Here is a 21,413-nt window from a genome sequence, read left to right on the forward strand (position 1 = left end):
TTTATATCTTTATCTAAACTTTGAACCAGTGTTCAGTTTATATATTAGGTTCCATATGTGGCCAACTCAAATAAATTGTATTTATGTGCATACTTTTGCATAGCCTGGTATGATACTGCAAATCTACAGGGATGAAGGTTTTAAAGCATTAAGCTTATTTTGAAGGGGATAAATATATTCCCAGGTATGCTGTTGTTGAAGATGAGGTAAGCGTGTTAAGGTACAGCAGTCTTCCCGTACAGCAGTCTTCCCGTACAGCAGTCTTCAGGGCTTTTGCTCTGAGACTTGGAAGGTATTTTCAGTGCAGTGCTCAAAGGAAAATGTCCTCAGAGAACGAAAGGAGGGGGCTGCTCTTATTGTCCTGTATCCCAGGATGTTGCCGGGCTATTTATACCAACCTTAATGAAGAAAAGGAGATGTAAATAGCTTCTCTTTATTAGCTAACCACATCCAATGAGAGCTGTGTGGTCTTTTTCACTTTGCATTCCACTCCCGTGATATTCCAAGTAATAAACCTGTTTTTTTTTTTCCACTGCATTGTCCATCAGTGTGGATATCACACACCAGCCGTGTGCGACTGCCAGACCATTGCAATGCGCTTTTCGGTGCCAGAAACAGGAAAGGGCAAGTCAGTTTGACTTTGTCTGACCACACTGCGGAGTGTACTGAAACCCATGAATATTGGCAGCTCTCTTCCATTTCTAAACAGAGTGGATTTAATGGACAGGGGGAACATTTCACAAATACTCCCACTCCGGAGGTAAACGACAAGTCCCACTAATTTACTTTTGGCTCCTCTCTTTGTCACTCTGTCTCCGGGATTACGTTTGTTAGCGAGGAGCGTAAAAACAAATGAACTTTTCTATTATGAAACGAGGTGTGGAATTACATTCCGCTGCCAACCCCCATTTCTTTTTATCTTTAAAAAAAAAAAGTTTGATTTGGTTACATTAGCTGAAAATGGGACTTTCTTTAAAGAATAATGTGTAAGAGATGCTATTTAATCAGTTTGCTCAACATTTCAGGTCGGGGATGTAATTTCCTGACTTTGCCTTCCAGTCCATTTACGAACTGAGCCACATTATACTACTTCAATGGACATGCCTTTTTACTTTTGTTTAGGTTTAATTTGTTTGCACCAAATAAAATATGTGATAAGCAATAATACAAATAAAATAATACGGTTTGCAAGTGTGGTTGGAAGCCCAAGGGCTCATATAAAAACCACACCACAATCTAAGTCCCAAAAAATAAATAAGGTTTGTTAAAACAGATTACAAAACCCACTAATCATAAATGTACCGATCAATCACACAAAAATAAACAGTATATGTTTTGTTTAAATGTGAGTATGTGAGAGTTGGGATATATGGAGGAGTAGTTTGGTCGAGTAGTTTGGTTCATCAGGCTGACCCCCCCAGTCTTCGCTTGGCAATGTGAAGATAAGAATTCCAGAGTAGGATGGTATCTCTATCTTATATAGAATTGACTATGTGAGGTGAGGCAGTGGGGAGGGTGAAGGTTATCGCAGTGTCTTGTGTTATATAGATGGATTTCAGAATTAACCAGGAAGAAACCATTTGAAGGGTTTAGGTAAACTGTCTGGGAGATATGAGTATTTGTAGATAAAAATGCATAATTGGCGTACAGTGATGTAGTAAATGGATAAGATATTGAGTTTCTTAAAGGTGCAGATGGAGCCAGGTAAATAGCTGAGGTGGCTAGTCTTGTAAATGTCTTTTGTATGATGAGTCATTTGTGTAGGTAGGAGATGTTTGTACTGGCCCAGACAATATTATAGTAAATAAGATATGGTTAAATGAAGCTATAGTAAAGAGTTACGAAGCAAGCCTGATGAACCAAACCACGCATCTTTCTGATGATACAAACAGATTTCATCACTTTCCTGCAGACAAATTGAATAGGATCTTTAAGGTTAACTTTTCATTCATTAGAATTCTGAGGAATCTAGGCTGACTATTTCTTATTCTTACTAGTGAATACAATAAAGTTAGATTTTTTTTTTACATTGAAAGATAAACAAATTATCTGGAACCATTCAGAAAATTTGACCATGCCAGAGTTGGCTTCATGAATTAGTGAATAAAAAATCTTGTGAGATCAAATTGGTGTCATCAGCAAAAAGAATGGGAAGTACGGTAGAAGACACAACGGCAAGGTCATTGATTTTAAAAAATAGATATTTTTAACCTTTATCTAACTAGGCAAGTCAGTTAAGAACAAATTCTTATTTTAGATTAGGATTTAGATTTAGATTAGGAATAACAAAGGTCCAATTATCAACCCTGTGGGATGCCACAGGATTTCTTGGCCCTGGTAGATGCACAGCCGTTTGCATAAACATATTGTTTTCTATTTGTAATTCTGTGGTTTTTTTTTTTGGTCGCACTGCTTTGCTTTATCTTGGCCAGGTTGCAGTTGTAAATGAGAACTTGTTCTCAACTGGCCTACCTGGTTAAATAAAGGTGAAATAAAATGTAAATTAAAAAAATATATATTTAATGATTCTTGGAATTTGTTAGTAAAATATATTTTGGGGGATAACCAAAGTAATACATTTTTTTTAATACTTTTTGTAATTTGCACAATTCAGAGGAGAGGGATTTGAGAAACGTTTTATACATCTTGTTTTTTTTAACTGAGGATTTTTGGAGACCGCTTGTAAACCAAGGTTTCCAGAACCCTTCTGCTGCTCTCTTATGTGGTTTAACTAAGGGAACACAGTGATGAAATACAGAGTTGAAAGATGTTAGAAAAGTCTGGTAAGCACACTACATCGGCCTGATTATAAACATTTTCCCGTGAAATATCATCAATCAACATGCTTTTTACATTTCCCGTGAAATATCATCAATCAACATGCTTTTTACATTTTCCCGGCAACATTGTGTTAGTGTTACACTTTAAAATACAAATATTTACACTTTAAAAGTGTTAATACTTCTAGCTAAGTAGTACCTAGTTGAATTACAAAGCCGATACTAGCAACACTAACGTACTCATAACTGCTTGCTTGATTTGTTTATGCACGTGTCCTAATTCCAAAGTAGTTTCCCCTTTGCGCTCCCATCTGCAATCATTCCCATTCATACGGAGCTCATCATATCAGATCTGTTCTCTCTCCATGCAGCTCAAGCATTTCCATTTAGACCCCGCTGTTCGCCATAGTGAAACAGATCAATACGCTACCCAGAGAGACTTATTTGCATGGTAACCTTTTGCTCAGTCTGAAAAATATGGAGGCCTATGGAGCATCAGAAAGTGGGCCATTTTACCCGTAGGGTTTAGGACATTGCTTGACTACTGTTCTGTTGACCCTAACTTGAGATTGAAATACATTTGAGTAAGAGCTCTGATTGGATAGAAATGGTGTTGCATTGTAGGGGCGGGCCGTATGGTTGTTTTTGCTATGCAGACCAAACCTTGAAGGCAATGTAGTCGAAACGCTGCAGAAACGGGGCAATGCACTTCTTCACTGTTTTCTGAGTAGCCACAGATTCAGAACAACATCATAGACTTAGTTCCATATGATGTATTACTTGTGCTTGTCTTTGACAACCACTGTCGCCAGGAGTTTTTGGTCGGAAAAAACTATATGCTATTTCAGCGAAAATATTCTCCTCACTTAGATATTCATGGGAAATAATGTTTGGTCTTGTGTGTGTTTTGTTATCCCGTGATCTCCATGCCATCCATTTTGTTGTCAGCTTTGAGCTAAAGTATTTATTACAATCCATAGAGCAGATGCCAAGACAGTGATGGAAGATGGTGAATACTCAACCATATTTCCGCGTCGAATTTGACTTCAAGATAAAGCGAAATTATGTTGCCCTATTATTTACTTTCAATAAGCAAGTTATTGACAAGTCACTTAAATCCACAAGACATGGAAACAAATATTGTTTTAGCCTCAGTCCTCTATCTAGCCCACCTCCATCCAAATATCCAACTTGAGCAAACATCCCAATGTCACAAAAATTGCATTAATCACTCGGGCATATTTCTCTAAGGAAGGCTGTTGAATTTTTTAAATATATTTTTTTATTTGTTTGAGACATCTCGCTAAGGCAATTATGGACAATGGTGAGTAATGCATGAAGAGAAATAATGACTTTGCAATTTGTCTTCTGCCTGGTACAACAAGAGAGGTTAAAGCAATTGATCCATCCTCCATATGGGAGGGGAAAGGGTAGATAAGTTCATTTTGGCACTGACAACTGGAGAAGACAAACATTGGCTTTTGGGACCTCTCTCTCAGAACTGATATCCCTATTAAAACCTCCCAGTGGAAGATGGAGGAGATGAATAGAACGTCTGAATGTTACCATCATCAATCACCCATGGCAACACAGTAACTTCTGTGCGACAAAGCATGAAATCTTTGATTCCCGAATCCCAATGAGATGACGGCACCATTATGGGTTCAGTTCACCGAGAAGCAACATCGGATAACGTTCGGAATGGGAATTCACCGTCCAACTGAATCCAACAAGGGAAAAAAATCCTAATCTCCTAGGCCCATCACGGTGCTGCCGAATATTTATTCTGAAATGGTAATTTCCTGATTGTCTCATTCCGATCACGGTCTTGCTTAGCATTGTGGGCCCATTTTTCTACAGCTGCTATTTATTATTTTAATGATGCTGAGTCTGAATGTTTGCACTGAATTACACAAATTTGCCTTGGACTAATGACAATGCCCCAGAGGAACAGAGACACATTGTGTGATTCTCCAGACTATGTGCTGCATACATTCAGAAGTATTAAACTCAGTCGGGCATATCACCGAAAGGCACTCAATCTATGTAGCTGTGCCTAGACAGTTTTTAGGCCACTTGGGCAATGTTGTTTAGGAAATGATCTGCAGAGTAATATGATATGTCATTCTACAGATATAGGCTAACTCATATTTGGAAGTATGCACGGAATTCGTTGCAGCCTCCTAGCTTAACATAGCTGAATAAAAGTAAATGGTGCAGCATTTAACATTTAACGCAGCGTTAAATGTGTTAACACTAAGTGAATGATTACTTGGGTATCAATCGGGACAGATAGTTTTGTACTCGTTCATCAACCTTCTCTAAAAACATTTTATAAAATGGTCTTAATATACTGTCAAATCATTACTGAGGTTGCCACTGGGCCATAGCTGCAGTGTTGCCAAAATGGATGCTGACTTCTGTCCGAATTCTTGACATGACTATCGGGGGTTGGGGGGCATGCAGTAATATTTTCTCATAACTGAGACGTATTGGGCAATAAATGTTAAATCCTCCAGTAATGTCTTGCACAGATGATGTTATTAGACTTGCCAGCCAGAGGTATGTGTGTGTTGGGCGTCTGTCAGAAAGCCCCTGTCCTCCCCTCTCAACTCCCCCTATGCCGAAACCAACTGGTCCAGGAAAAGGCATGCCAGACCAAGGCATACTACCCTCCGGAATTCACCATACCATACCCACACACTGCCTCCGAAATGAATTTCTCCTTCTTGGCCCCCCTTCAACATGGAAGGAGAGGATTGGAGAGGTGGAGGGAGGGGTAAAGTTTCCGAGTTTGCTTTAAAGATTATCCCACTCCTGATGGTCCCCGTTGTGAAGGCGAAGTAATATAGCTTGTCAGGTTGAGCCCAAAAAGAAATGAGAAGTAGAGGAAAAAGAGAAAAGGGAGGGAGGGAGGTAAGAAGAAAAGCGCCCCTCGTCTGAGCTTTGAGGTCCCTGGCATTGACAGGAACACAGCAAGCCAATGGGACTCCAAAGGAAGAGGACCATATTGTTTCTCCAGGGGGGTGGGGGAGTGCTCAGAGGGGATGGGGGTGTGCCGGGTGGGTTGGGGGGGGATCAAAGAAGAAGAGGGGGCTACACTCTGGGCTTAGTGGCAAGATATTTTGACACCAACGCTTTTTCAATGGATTACTGAGTTTCCATCCAGGACGGGACTGAAAAGGCACTGTAGGGGAAGGTGACTGAGCCTTATGGCATTGAATTGGCTGCTACTGTATTCAGGGAGTTTTCATTAGCCTTCGCTGTATATAGAACAGCCCCAGTATATTACAAGTGAGAAAGTTGCCACACTCCTTTCCTTTCTGTGTTAGCGTTAGCATTGTAGCTATCGCAGTTCTCTTGAACCAAGAGCTGTTTGAGGTAATGATATCATATTGCGTTAGAAGGGGAAAGGAAGTAGCCTAGCCTTGGCACTGGCTTCTAACACACTCCAGGCCCTGGTCTCTGACAAAATGAAATACAGGTTGCTCTCTGTAACTCCCCACCCCTGCCAATGGGTCTGCGCCTTAGCACAATATTGATCCGGAGGGCCGATCCGGAGGGCCAATGCCATCAACCGAGAGCCTTCTGTGATCCTGTCAGCATCAAGTGGCAGGCAATCTCTTTAAGCGTCCAAGAAAAAGTTCCTCACATGTGCAAGTCCGGTGTGGTCTAGAAGTCAAAAGCAATCATTGACTCTCTTTAGTCCGGTTTTATAAAATGGCAAAGGGGGGGGGGGGGGGGGGGGGGGCGCAGAGTGCTGCGGCAGTAAGTGGACGAGTATCATCACTACACAGTGGGGCAATTAGAATTTGGGGCTCGGGTTCACAAGGCCAAATGACTTAGAGGAATATGATTGAGGTGTGTGTGTTGAGTGTATGTGTGTACTGAAAAGTGTGTGAGTGTGTCAGACTATTTCCAATGTGTCAGCTCTCAACAACCCCCCACCCATAGTATATCTATCTCGATTACTTTTGTCTAGGTTCATCATGCTCTACTGTCTATGAGCCCCCCTCCCACTTGCTTGGTTAATTTAATTGCCTATGCAGCTATGGTTAGTAGTCCTCACTGAATATATCCTCTTCCCTATTTGAATCTGCATTGTGTCTTTTAAATCTTTCGGCTAAAGGCCTATTAGATCAGCGTGGGATGCCTGGTGTAGTAAGCTGCCACTCCGCAGTGCTAATCACCAGGCAGTTAAACCCAGTGGTTTACGGTCTCTTTGCACAGACTTCCTCTACTGCCTCGAACCGTCTGCTGTCGACTCGCCCCCAGGGCTACTGCTGGTTACCTATTTTAATAGGTTGAAATCTCCAAATCCAAATGCATTCTTCTTTTCAGCCAAGAGCTGTGGCTGTATCACACCCTAATCCACAGAGTGTGTAGTAGTAGTGTGCTTATTTGTGAGAGTACCTACTACAATGTGACAGGCGGGCCCCTCTTTCTACAAGACCTATCTCTGGCACTCCCTGCCATTATCAACGGAGACCCTGGAGCAATTAAGGTTAAGTGCCTTGCTGAAGGGCACATTGACAGATTTTTCACCTTGTCGGCCCGGGGATTCTAACTATCGACCTTTCAGTTACTGGCCCATCGCTTTATCCGCTAGGCTACCTGCCGCCGCAAAGTGTAGTTCCCTGACCGGGAATCGACCCTGGGCCGCGGCGGTGAGAGTGCTGAGTCCTAACCACTAGACGTGTGTGTGTGTGTGTGTGTGTGTGTGTGTGTGTGTGTGTGTGTGTGTGTTCATCTGTGTCTATATCAGTTCATACCACCCCCCCAAAGTACACACTGTCTCCAAGCAGAATGGGGCCCTATCTCCACGCTGATGGCTTAATGGTTTGAGACTGCAGGCTGATGTAATTCTCAATGTCAGGGGTCTCCAATTCAATTCCTCCAAACTCCTTGCATTTGCAGATTTGTGCTTTTAGACTGTGCTGTTAATGACTTAATTAGACTCTAGTCGATATTGGATTGAATGAAGGGGCAATCTGCAGTTGCTACCTCCATTTTTTGGGATGTTGACATTAATTATATGTACCCATTCATTCTTGAAGATGCCTTATGAGCTTAGTTTAGCTGTCATACCAAATCAGAAACTAAATTTATAAGCTTGTTTTACTCCAATGTTTGTAAGCAAAGTAAATGTAAACAAACACTATAATGCCTCAAAACATGGTTAAAACTGTACTTCATGGAAGGGCAGTCCTTGCATCCATAGCGTTGTCTATGAATTTGAGTGGTTACATTTCTCCAGCCCCAACCCTCAGCTTTTTCTGAAACAGGGGCAGGGAAAACACTTCGTTATTGTTTCAACAGCTGATTGCTGCTTTAAGCAAGAACATCCTAAATGTTTTTTGTTGTTGTTGTTGGGCAGTGTCTTTAGTAATCGAGCGACTGCACTTGATATGCAGAGGAGGTACATATAAGTGAATGTACAGGGGTTGCTAGCTGGGTTTGAGCTCAATCCAGGAAGTGAACACCCTCATGAAAAACTAATGGCTAATTTGGACTGAAATATAACTGAATTGATACCCAAGGTGGGCGGATATTCAAATGAGTCTGACACATGATTCTCACCCCCTGGTATAACATGTTCAGCATCTGCTTTTATTTTCCCAGAGTGCCTTGAAGCACCACAGCCCGAGTAGGCTTCTTGTGATTCGTCAGGTCTGAGTGCATTTTCCCTGACTAGACCCTGACTGAGTTGCTCTCTTGATGTCCAGAGACAAACCCCCCCCCCCCCCCCCTGCGAACATGTTGCGTCAGCTCAATCAAGCTTCCATCAAACTCCATTTGCATCTGAAGACGTGGGGAGCTTGATAGTCTGGCTCTCAGCCTCACTCAAACTACTCCAGACACCACTCTTCCACGCCTCTGGCAGCGAAGAACAACATTTTCCAATTATAGATGATTATCTCAGTGAATTTTTGTGATTAGTTGGATTCGGGACGCTAGGAGGGAGGGATAGTGGATCGTTCGGGGTGTGATTTGAACGGTAATGTGTCTGGAATTGTATATTAGATCAAGGACTGCTGACCACAGTGTCTAAGAAAGTGTTATATATATTGGTATATGCAAGCAGTGTATTAGTGTCAAGGCCGGGTTTGCACAAACAAGCGCATCCGTAGTAAAACGAATACAATTTCAACCAACCTGTATGCAACTTTTGCCAATCCATGTTCCCCTGAATCCCATGATGCCTCCATCTCAACAGTGAAACTCCAAGGCTTTGAAAAGTTGAGGGGAAGCTACAGTACTGCATAGTTGTTGCTTTCAAACCATAAACGTGCATGTTTCTGTCTGCGACACGGTCTCCCGTTGTTGTTATGTTGAAAAAACATCAGCCTGGTCATTAAGGTCTTTGAAAAACAAGAGCAACACTCCATGTGTGTCATTCAGACATGTCAAACAATGCTGCCCAGGGCTGTTAGACAGCACAAAGGCAGAGCTCTATGCCATATTCACCAATTTGACCTTTGACCTGTGTGTCAGCCATGTTTGTCAGTAGGGCACTTATCTCCAGACCTCCAGATGCTAGGGGACTAAGGTTGTCCGGCCTAACCCAACCCTATGGAGTGGCCAATCACGGGCCATACAGGCATCCAATTGTGTTTGGCCGGTCCAAGCATTCTTTGTTTCACCATTTCCTGCTCTGATGGTGAAGTTTATAGTGACCAGGAATGAATGACGCAGAAGGAAGTCAGTTGGAACTCGAGGTCATTGGGTCCTGAGGTGGATCTACGAAAGCCAGTACTTCCGTCATGCATGATTTATATACACATACATACACGCACGCACGCACGCACACTCATACGTACAAGCACGCTGTGTAGGAACGAGTGCATGCTCACACATACACAAACACACCATCACCAACCCACTCTCTTTATTTCTTTCTCTCTTTCTCTAGTTCTCGCTCACTCACTCACACACTCATATTTGGCTGCAGAGAAGGCCAGGTGGAAACCATTTGAATTCCCTGTGGTTGTAACCACGGTCGTTACTCATAACACAGAGGGTAGACGCACCTCCGATTGCCAGACCATTTACAACATATCCCCCTCTGATTTGTGTAACTTATTCATTAAGATGGAGACAATTCTATGCATTGCACGCACAAAAAACAGCAACAATCTGACTCGATAACATTTGTACGAATTCCCCTGCACATGCACTAGGCTAACATCAGATAACCACATTGAGATACATGCACCATTGGGATCATGGTTATTCATGTCTAAAATCTGTTTCCTATTCACCCGCCATCTAAAATTACAGTTTTTATTTGTATTTGTCTCCCCATGTTACGGGCTCTGAGTGAAGTGTCTGCTGAAAGGCAGCCCTTTGTTATTTCAATGGTTCTGTGACTTAAGGAGTCAATTTGACTTGGTTGCAGGCGCTGCAGTCTGGTTTGAATGGAGAATTATTCAAATTGAGGCGGAGGGAATATTCCCGAAACAAAATGGTGATTGAGACCTCACCCAGTCAAACCGAGAAAACGCAGAGGAACGGAGAGCTCACACTGACGAAGTTTAGCTTTGAGGTCAATAGGAAACCTGCCAAAATGCCATAATTCATTGCATAAGTGATTTAGTTATGTGGTTTGTCTAAAGTTCCATAGAGTGGGACCCTCATGTTGTGTGTCTTGTTGAGCAATTTAGTGGTTACCTGGGGTTTTCTCGACCGCATTCTCTGGCTGCTTGCCAGAGACCAAAAGGATCCCAATACAGGAATGGTCCATCCAATCAGCTGGGGTTATGTCAGACAGGCTCAGGGACAGGTCATGTTTTTGAGGTGTCATACATTTCATGCATTGTTCTGCCAATAGCCATCCTCCTTTCCCTTAGAAAATTGACTCCCACCATTTTAGAAATCTTGGTTTAAAAAAAGAAGAAAGAAAACCCTCAGCAAGTAGGCTAGATAGATTATAATGTATTCCAGTTCCAATATTTCAGTATGACGTTTTGGCAAAGTACAACATCTCAGGGTTTTGGCTCACGGTCCTGGTATCCCGTGGAGGGAAATTCATCGTGAACAGGTGTGGTCATGGTTGTTATTATTATTATTATTGTTGTTGTTATTATTAACACAAGCCTACTGATAATATAGTGCTTTTTAATTCAATCAAAGCTCTTTCTCACTGTGTGTGACGTCAAAGTGGAAGAATGTGCGAGTGCTTGCATTTGTATTTGTGTGCTTGCATTTGTGTTTGTGAGCATGTACTGTATGTAATTAGGCTAACATTATCTTTGCCGATAAATGCCTTGGCCATCACTCACACGGACAGGTCTCTCGTAAGTGCCCCCACACAGTAACTGCCTGGGCTAAAGTTAGCGCTATTATTTTACTCTTGGGTATACATGTGCAAAGCAAATAGAAGAAACCTTGCAGTCTATTGTATACTCATAAGTAACCATGTAGGACAGGGCATTTGCTACGTGTATTCCGGACAATATTTTTGATCTGCAACAGGTCTAAGTCCATGTTCGTATGCGTTATCACGCTACCAAGTGAGGTTGTATTGGCCCTCATACCATAGACCCCTCAAACTCAACTCGGACCTTTAAAATGCAGTGGAACTGGCTTCTTTCATTGTTCCCCTCTAATCAGGGACAACAGGTGGGTGCTGATCAGGTAGAACAGAAGACCAGCAGGTTCTGGACATCGTAGCGTAAGCGTTGAATACCCCTGCCACAAAATGACTGTATGCATTGTGCAGTACAAGCTGTGTGATCATGAAAGCTTTTAATTTGCTGTCCACTACTCTCTTGCATTCCCATTACTTTTCATATTTACATTTTGGTCGTTTATCAGACACACTTATTCTCTACAGGATCGGTGTCTCCCCCCCCCCCCCCCCCCCCCCCCCGGTTGAGCTAACGTGCACTAATGTTATTAGCTTGAGGTTATAAGTAACAAGACCTTTTCCAGGAAATAGTAATATCTGATATGGGCAGAAAGCTTAAATTCTTGTTAATATAACTGCACTATCAAATTTACAGCAGTTATTACAGTGAAATAATACCATGCTATTGTTTGAGGAGAGTGCACCGTTATGAACTTGAAAATGTATCAATAAACCTATTAGGGACAATTGGGCAGACTTGATTTGGTTTTTTTTAACAGGAATGCAATGGTTCATTGGATCAGTCTAACACTTTATGTGCACTGCTGCCATCTAGTGGCCAAAATTTAAATTGCACCTAAACTGGAATATTACATTGTGGCCTTTCTCTTGCATTTCAAAGATGATGAAACAAAGAAAAAGCATGTTTTTTCTATTATTATCTTTTACCAAATCTAATGTGTTATATTCTCCTACATTAATTTCACATTTCCACAAACTTCGAAGTGTTTCATTTCAAATGGTATCAAGAATATGCATTTCCTTGCTTCAGTTCCTGATCTACAGGCAGTTAGATTTGGGTATTTTATTTTAGGCAAAATTGGGAAAAAAAGGGTACGATCCTTAAGAGGATTTTATACAGAGCGACTTAGTCAGTGCATCCAATCAAGGTAGATAAATAACCACTTATCACAGTCATTACATTGCAAGTAAAAACGTTCTTCAATAAAGCAGCTATCATCAGAATGAGTAATAGTAAGACAAGCGTATGGGTGGGGGTTTGAAATCATTTCACAGTATCATTCATTTTTGTCGGATATCCTCATATTCAAAATACATTTTGGGTGGCACTCTATTGCTGCAGCTGGGGCAGAGGTTGTATGGGGGGGTGTGTGTAGCAAGCAGACTGCGGGACAAAGAGAGAGAAGCCAAGGCAACTCGCCTACATCCAAAACTAGGTAACTTGTAGCAGCCACAATGTTATTCATCATCCCATACAGTGCCTTCAGACCCTGTTGGTTTCTTCACATTTTGTTACAAAGTGGGATTAAAATGGATTTAATTGTTCTTTTTTTGTCAACAATGTAAACAAAATACTTTGTCAATAAAATGTGAAAAAATCCAAGGGGTCTGAATACTTTTGCAAGGCACTGTATAACAGTGCCTGTTTTGACTGGAATAGCCTGGAGAAGCTAGCTAGCGAAGATAACCTAGCTAGATATATAGCTGGCTAATTGAGGCCCCATGCTGCGCTTTCTCCCCAACCCCCATTCAGATAAACAGCATACCTGTTGGTTGCTCATTGAAGCCTACTTCTCATTTTGCTAAGTTTAAGACTGCAATTTTATTCCATCTTGCATTGAATTAGAGAACTCTCACTCCACTTGCTACACAGCCTTTTTGCCACTTTGATTGGCCAACAAAAACAACAAGCTACACATTTGAAGGCTGCCGGTTGGCTACTGGTCTTTTTATGGGGCGCACTACATAAACTACATTGAAAAGTTTGTTTTGATTAAATTAAGCATTTGAAATGTCATGGTATATGATTCTATGTAACAATGTTACTTAGCTCTTTTAATTAAATGTAGAATTTATTTTTCAGTTGAAATAGGCCTACATTAGGTTCTACTTTTATCTCACAAAAATGAATACTCACAAGTATTCGAAAACTAATAGTTTGGATATTAAAATAGCCGTGCACATCCCTAGACAAGACAAGTTTAAAACAATTTCAAAGATGTTGAGGCTTTTAATTTGAGTGAAAACAGAAATCAATGGTTCAATTTGTTGATTTGGGAGTGCTTAATGTAACATACAGTATATGCAATCAATATTATGCAAATGAGCAAGCATTCTAATTCTAACAAAGTCTCTGATCGTCTTCAAATCACATGTGAAATGATCTTCTGTACGGTGTACATTTTATTACAAAAGTCCCTATTATGTTTCAGGTGTCTTTCCACTATATTCACTGAGATCAGGGTTCCAGTTTTTTCCATTTGCTTTATGAGCAAAAGCACAAAACTACAGAATAATGACAAATGTTTTCAAATAATGAAACTTATTTACTCATCAATAGTTTCTAAATCAGACGACACTACAGTGGTAGGCTTGATTACCAACAACAACAAGACAGCATACAGGGAGGAGGTGAGGGCCCTCGGAGTGTGGTGTCAGGAAAATAACCTCACACTCAATGTCAACAAAACAAAGGAGATGATCGTGGACTTCAGGAAACGGCAGAGGGAGCAGCCCTCTATCCACATTGATGGGACAGTAGTGGAGAAGGCGGAAAGTTAAGTTCCTCGGCGTACACATCACGGACAAACTGAAATGGTCTACCCACACAGACAGCGTGGTGAAGAAGGCACAGCAGCGCCTCTTCAACCTCAGGAGGCTGAAGAAATTTGGCTTGTCACCAAAAACACTCACAAACTTTTACAGATGCACAATCGAGAGCATCCTGTCGGGTTGTATCACCGCCTGGTACGGCAACTGCTCCGCCCATAACCGTAAGGCTCTCCAGAGGGTAGTGAGGTCTGCACAACGCGTCACCGGGGGCAAACTACCTGCCCTCCATGACACCTACAGCACCCAATGTCACAGGAAGGCCAAAACAATCATCAAGGACAACAACCACCCAAGACACTGCCTGTTCACCCCACTATCATCCAGAAGGCGAGGTCAGTACAGGTGCATCAAAGCGGGGACCGAGAAACTGAAAAACAGCTTCTATCTCAAGGCCATTAGACTGTTAAACAGCCATCACTAACATTGAGTGGCTGCTGTCAACATACTGACTCAACTCTAGCCACTTTAATAATGGAAATATTGATGTAATAAATGTATCACTAGCCACTTTAAACAATGCCACTTTTTATATAATGTTTACATACCCTACATTACTCATCTCATATGTATATTCTGTACTCTATACCATCTACTGCATCTTGCCTATGCCGTTCGGCCTTCACTCATTCATATATTTTTATGTACATATTCTTATTCATTCCTTTACACGTGTGTGTGTGTGTGTGTGTGTGTGTGTGTGTGTGTGTGTGTAAGGTAGTTGTGAAGTTGTTAGATTACTAGTTAGATATTACTGCATGGTCGGAACTAGAAGCACAAGCATTTCGCTACACTCACATTAACATCTGCTAACCATGTGTATGTGACAAATAAAATTTGATTTGTCTCTACCTTCTTGCCCTTTGTGCTTTTGTCTGTGCCCAATAATGTTTGTACCATGTTTTGTGCTGCTCCCATGTTGTGTTGCTACCATGTTGTCATGTTGGGTTGCTACCATGCTGTGTTTTCATGTGTTGCTGCCATGCTATGTTGTTGTCTTGGGTCTCTCTGTATGTAGTGTTATGGTGGCTCTTGTCATGTGTGTTTTGTCCTATATTAAACATTTTTACTTTTAATCCCAGCCCCCGTCTCCGCAGGAGGCCTTTTGCCTTCTGGTAGGCCGTCATTGTAATTAAAAATGTGTTTTTAACTGACTTGCCTGGTTAAATCAAATCCTATAAAAATACGGTATGCTATAATAGAAACGACAACACTTTTTACAGAACATACGGCACTTACTTTGATAGGGATGCACACATGGGAAAAAGTTTGCAAGGCCATTTCTGACTAGACATGCTTAAATGTCTTCATACTTGATCTGGGAAGTGCTTGGTCTCTCGTCAAATAGATTCCTTTGTCCAGCTCAGTAAAGCCTTGAACATAAATTGTCCACAACAGTGAAATGGGCTACTTCTTATATTAATTCATGAGGAGGCGGAACACACCTCAATTCAAACGGTTGTTTGAAACGCGTGCCTTGGTTTGAGGGCAGCGCGGATGAACTGTCCTATTGCAGAGCAATCACATTTTGGAACAGTGATAACATTCTGACATCACGTGCATAAACAAATTCACACTGGGGCGACCGTTAGCGATTTTTGGAAGTCATGCGTTAAAAGGTAATAATCTTTACCATTAGGCCTATTAGGCCCACATCTGAGACCCCCCCCCCCCCCCCCCCCAATGTCCCGTACTGCTTAAATCATACTTCATTAATATATTGAAATACACCATATATACAAAAGTATGTGGACCCCCCCTTCAAATTAGTAGATTTGGTTATTTCAGACACACCCGTTGCTGACAGGTGTATAAATTCGAACACACAGCCATGCAATCTCCGTAGACAAACATTGGCTGTAGAATGGCCTTTCTAAAGAGCTCAGTCACTTTCAACGTGGCACCGTCATAGGATGACACCTTTCCAACAAGTCAGTTAATCAAATTTCTGCCCTGCTAGAGCTGCTCTAAGTGCTGTTATTGTAAGGTCTGTTATTGTAAGTGCTGTTATTGTGAAGTGGAAACATCTAGGTGCAACAACGGCTCAGCCCCAAAGTGGTAGGCCATACAAGCTCACAGAACGGGACCGCAGAACGGGACTGGTAAAATCATCTGTGCAACAAATTAAATGTATTTATATAGCCCTTCTTACATCAGCTGATATATCAAAGTACTGTACAGAAACCCAGCCTAAAACCCCAAACAGCAAGCAATGCAGGCGAGAAAGCACGGTGGCTAGGAAAAACTCCCTAGAAAGGCCAAAACCTAGGAAGAAACCTAGAGAGGAACCAGGCTATGAGGGTTGGCCAGTCCTCTTCTGGCTGTGCCGGGTAGAGATTATAACAGAACATGGCCAAGATGTTCAAAAATGACCAGCATGGTCAAATTTACATTTTTTACATTTTTAGTCACTTAGCAGACACTCTTATCCAGAGCGACTTACAGTAGTGAATGCATACATTTCATACATTTTTTTTTTCCTGTGCTGGCCCCCCGTGGGAATCGAACCCACAACCCTGGTGTTGCAAACACCATGCTCTACCAACTGAGCTACAGGGAAGGCTAGTTAATAATAGTTATCACAGTGAACAGGTCAGGGTTCCAAAGCAGCAGGCAGAACAGTTGAAACTGGAGCAGCAGCACGTGGACTGGGGACAACAAGGAGTCATCATGCCATGTAGTCCTGAGGCATGGTCCTAGGGCTCAGGTCGAGAGGTCGAGAGGTCGAGAGAGAACTTAAATTCACACAGGACACCGGATAAAACAGGATAAATACTCCAGATATAACAGACTGACCCTAGCCCCCCGACACAAACTACTGCAGCATAAATACTTGAGGCGGAGACAGGAGGGGTCAGGAGACACTGGACCCATCCGATGATAACCCCGGACAGGGCCAAACAGGCAGGATATAACCCCACCCACTTTGTCAAAACACAGTCCCCACACCACTAGAGTGATATCTTCAAACACCAACTTACCATCCTGAGACAAGGCCGAGTATAGCCCACAAAGATCTCCACCACGGCACAACCCAAGGGGGGGCGCCAACCCAGACAGGAAGACCACGTCAGTGACTCAACCCACTCAAGTGACGCACCCCTCCTAGGGACGGCATGGAAGAGCACCAGTAAGCCAGTGACTCAGCCCCTGTAATAGGGTTAGAGGCAGAGAATCCCAGTGGAGAGAGGGGAACCGGCTAGGCAGAGACAGCAAGGGCGGTTTGTTGCTCCAGTGCCTTTCCGTTCACCTTCACACTCCTGGGCCAGAATACACTCAATCATAGGACCTACTGAAGAGATGAGTCTTCAATAAAGACTTAAAGGTCGAGACCGTAACTGCGTCTCTCACATGGGTAGGCAGACCATTCCATATAAATGGAGCTCTATAGGAGAAAGCCCTGCCTCCAGCTGTTTGCTTAGAAATTCTAGGGACAATTAGGAGGCCTGCGTCTTGTGACCGTAGCGTACGTGTAGGTATGTACGGCAGGACCAAATCGGAAAGATAGGTAGGAGCAAGCCAATGTAATGCTTTGTAGGTTAGCAGTAAAACCTTGAAATCAGCCCTTGCCTTTACAGGAAGCCAGTGTAGGGAGGCTAGCACTGGAGAAATATGATCAAAAAGCAACACTGACTACCGAGTTCCTAACTACCTCTAGAAGCAACATCAGCACAAGAACTGTTCGCCGGGAGCTTCATGAAATGGGTTTCCATGGCCGAGCAGCTGCACACAAGCCAAAGATCACCATTCGCTATTCCAAGCGTCGGCTGGAGCAGTGTAAAGCTCACCGCCATTGAATCTGGAGCAGTGGGAATCGGGCTTCACAATCTGGCAGTCCGATGGACGAGTCTTGGTTTGGCGGATGCCAAAAGTGTGTTTAAGTGTAATAATAGTTTACTGAGGGGTCTGAAATTATTGACATCCTTGATAAATGACTGTGTATAAATGTGTATAAAATAAATAGTTCAAATACTGACATATTGTATGCTCCAAGAAAATTGGGAAAATATATTATTTGATACTTATACCGCTTGTGTTTATAAAAGGTGCCGAACTGACTGAATAAAGTCAATCTCCTATATCCCTTTGCTGTTCATAACGTAGTCAAATGTCCATGGTATTGCATCGGGACAGGTATACAAAAGCTCTTGTTTGTATTTTCCTAGGATTGCATGCCCATGTCGAGATTTATCAGTGACTGCTAAAGTGACTCGTCATTGTGGCCTAGTGATGGTTTGTTTGTGAACAAACAACTCTTTTTTAATGGATTTTTTGGGTGATCGAACTGAATGGCATCGATGATAGAGCCAATTATTTGGCACCCTCATTTGCATACTGGTAGACTACTACTGTATTTTGCCGATAATCTGCAATCTGAAAATGTTGAATCCTTACTGCAGTAACAATTGGTAGTAGAGAGCCTCATTCTGGTCCCAAATATGATAAAAGAAAACAGATTTCAATAGTTTTTAAAGCTAATGATACTTTATATGGTATTTTAAAAGATATTGATATAGATCTACTGATTAAATCAAAGTGTTGACAATGGAGTGGTCAACTGCTGCTTTCTGTGTAGCAAAGCCCATGTTAACCTGCTTCATTCTTCTATCTTACCTAATGGTCTATTCACGCCCGCCTAACTTTGTGCACCCCCACTTTTACAAAATCTGACAGGGGTTAAAGGGTTTCCTTTCCTTAAGTGTCCACAGCAGCAGAGGCTATGAAATACATCATTTGAAGAACAAACATCATTCATACATTTTCAGTGATTTGAATTGTAAAGTCATGTCTTTCTACTCAATAGCACAACTCATTGTACTAAGCTGGAAAATACAGTGGTTAAAGGATTCAGTAATTTAGCTGTGTATTTCGGATGTAATCAAGGCATTAGATTGTCCCAGAGGCCACCAAAATAGAGACCCCCCATGTAACTAAAAGGGTAATACTTAATATTCTCCTGCTTCCTACTTTCTCATGATTACCCTATTGACTGCAAAAGTTGTTACATTGTAACTACATGGCAATTATTACATTATTTAACTTTACTTTAATTTGCTTCCTGAGTAGGTATATTATAATTGCCAGTGCATCCTTTGTAACATTGTAGTTTAAATAACATTTGATTGAATATACCCATTTTGGCAGGCTATAACATGGAAATAAACTACTGAAAATAATCTGTAGTTAATGGCATGGTGTGCCTTGTTACAAGTTGCTATCAGGTTCTAGCCTATTTACTTCATCAGATCAAGATGGTATCATCCCTGGTATTACCTGTGGATTTGATTGTAGTCGCACCCTGTAGAAGGAAGTTTTTGTTAGGCTTAACTCAAAGTTAAATATTGTTGCATTTAGTGTAGGCTACCAGCAAACTGATCAGTATTGCAATATGTTTGTCCTGTTTTAACTGTGTTGTCAATCATGTTTCGGCAGCGTGTTAACATTGCCTCTTAGTTCATAATGAATATGATTATTATTGACAGTGGGGACCAAATCCTAGATTAGTACTGGGTAAAAGCATTTGTATTCATTCACTTTTTGACAGCACCCCTTTTGATTTGAATGAAACCTTCTATACATATTTACCCATTGTAGAAGTGCTCAGAAAATGAATGAATGGCAAGACTGTCAAGAGATAAAGGTGCTCAAATTTGACCCATTTTGCATACCCCATTTTCCGTATCTATCACCTTCATCACTGGAAAAGATAAACAGTTGAGATTGATATCATATAAAAGCTTACAAACAGTGTTGTTAAACTATTTTATAAATTCTGGAATATTTTTTTTAACATTTTAATGAAAATATTTTAACCTCTTGGACATTAGGTAAAAATGTAGATTTCTGCTTTAACATACCCAAAATGGATCATTTATTATGAGAGGGCCATAAACAATTACTAGTAATGCTGCATACTCCAAGAAATACTAAAATATCACTTTTCTGGTAAAATAGTTATAAATTACTGAAGTGTACTCACTTTTGAGGACACAAGCTCAAGTACATAGTACAAATATAACAAAATATAAGTTTTTTTCCTATTCAACAGAAGTGGGTTAATAGGGCTTGAAATGACTGAAATGCTTTCTAAATATAGTAACAATCAAATTAGAAACTGCTTACTATAGGATTTCACATTTCGCATAACTGTAAAATAATTAAAGATATTACTTAGGACGGTTCCGACTTAGAATATGTGGACAACTACAAATACCTAGGTGTCTGGTTAGACTGTAAGCTCTCCTTCCAGACTCACATCAAACATCTCTAATCCAAAGTTAAATCTAGAATTGGCTTCCTATTTCGCAACAAAGCATCCTTCACTCATGCTGCCAAACATACCCTCGTAAAACTGACCATCCTACCGATCCTCGACTTCGGCGATGTCATTTTACAAAATAGCCTCCAATACCCTACTCAATAAACTGGATGCAGTCTATCACAGTGCCATCCGTTTTGTCACCAAAGCCCCATACACTACTCACCACTGCGACCTGCACGCTCTCGTTGGCTGGCCCTCGCTTCATACTCGTCGCCAAACCCACTGGCTCCAGGTCATCTACAAGACCCTGCTAGGTAAAGCCCCCCTCACTGGTCACCATAGCAGCACCCACCTGTAGCACGCGCTCCAGCAGATATATCTCTCTGGTCACCCCCAAAGCCAATTCCTCCTTTGGCCGTCTCTTCTTCCAGTTCTCTGCTGCCAATGACTGGAACGAACTACAAAAATCTCTGAAACTGGAAACACTTATCTCCCACACTAGCTTTAAGCACCAGCTGTCAGAGCAGCTCACAGATCACTGCACCTGTACATAGCCCATCTATAATTTAGACCATACAACTACCTCTTCCCCTACTGTATTTATTTATTTTGCTCCTTTGCACCCCATTATTTCTACTTTGCACTTTCTTCCACTGCAAATCTACCATTCCAGTGTTTTACTTGCTATATTGTATTTACTTTGCCACCATGGCCTTTGTTGTCTTTACCTCCCTTATCTCACCTCATTTGCTCACATTGTATATTAACTTATTTTTCTATTGTATTATTGACTGTATGTTTGTTTTACTCCATGTGTAACTCTGTGTTGTTGTATGTGTTGAACTGCTTTGCTTTATCTTGGCCAGGTCGCAATTGTAAATGAGAACTTGTTCTCAACTTGCCTACCTGGTTAAATAAATGTGAAATAAATAAACAACATTGGCACTATCTCATATAACTGTCAACAGCGAATGTTTCCTAAACGTCCACTGAGCGTCACAGAGACACAATTTGAATCTATGCAGACTCGTTACAACTTTAGTGGTAAGCACAAAGGGATTTTGTCTGTTTGTGATCAAGAGAACGTGGTCTTAGTTGAATTCTATGAAATGATTTTGTATTCTTTCATGTGGAGAGCTCTAAATCCAGCTGAGAATACCACAGCGGGATG

The 21,413-nt window shown here is 41.5% G+C and overlaps 1 protein-coding gene across 14 annotated transcripts in view; it reads left to right on the forward strand.

The window, feature by feature from the left end:
* Positions 1–21,413, forward strand: part of LOC115194263 (adhesion G protein-coupled receptor L3-like) — a 302,955-nt gene that overhangs the window by 65,954 nt on the left and 215,588 nt on the right. The window lies entirely within an intron of this gene.

Source organism: Salmo trutta, chromosome 5 (genome assembly GCF_901001165.1).
Source record: "Salmo trutta chromosome 5, fSalTru1.1, whole genome shotgun sequence".
In the NCBI taxonomy this organism is placed as follows: domain Eukaryota; kingdom Metazoa; phylum Chordata; class Actinopteri; order Salmoniformes; family Salmonidae; genus Salmo; species Salmo trutta.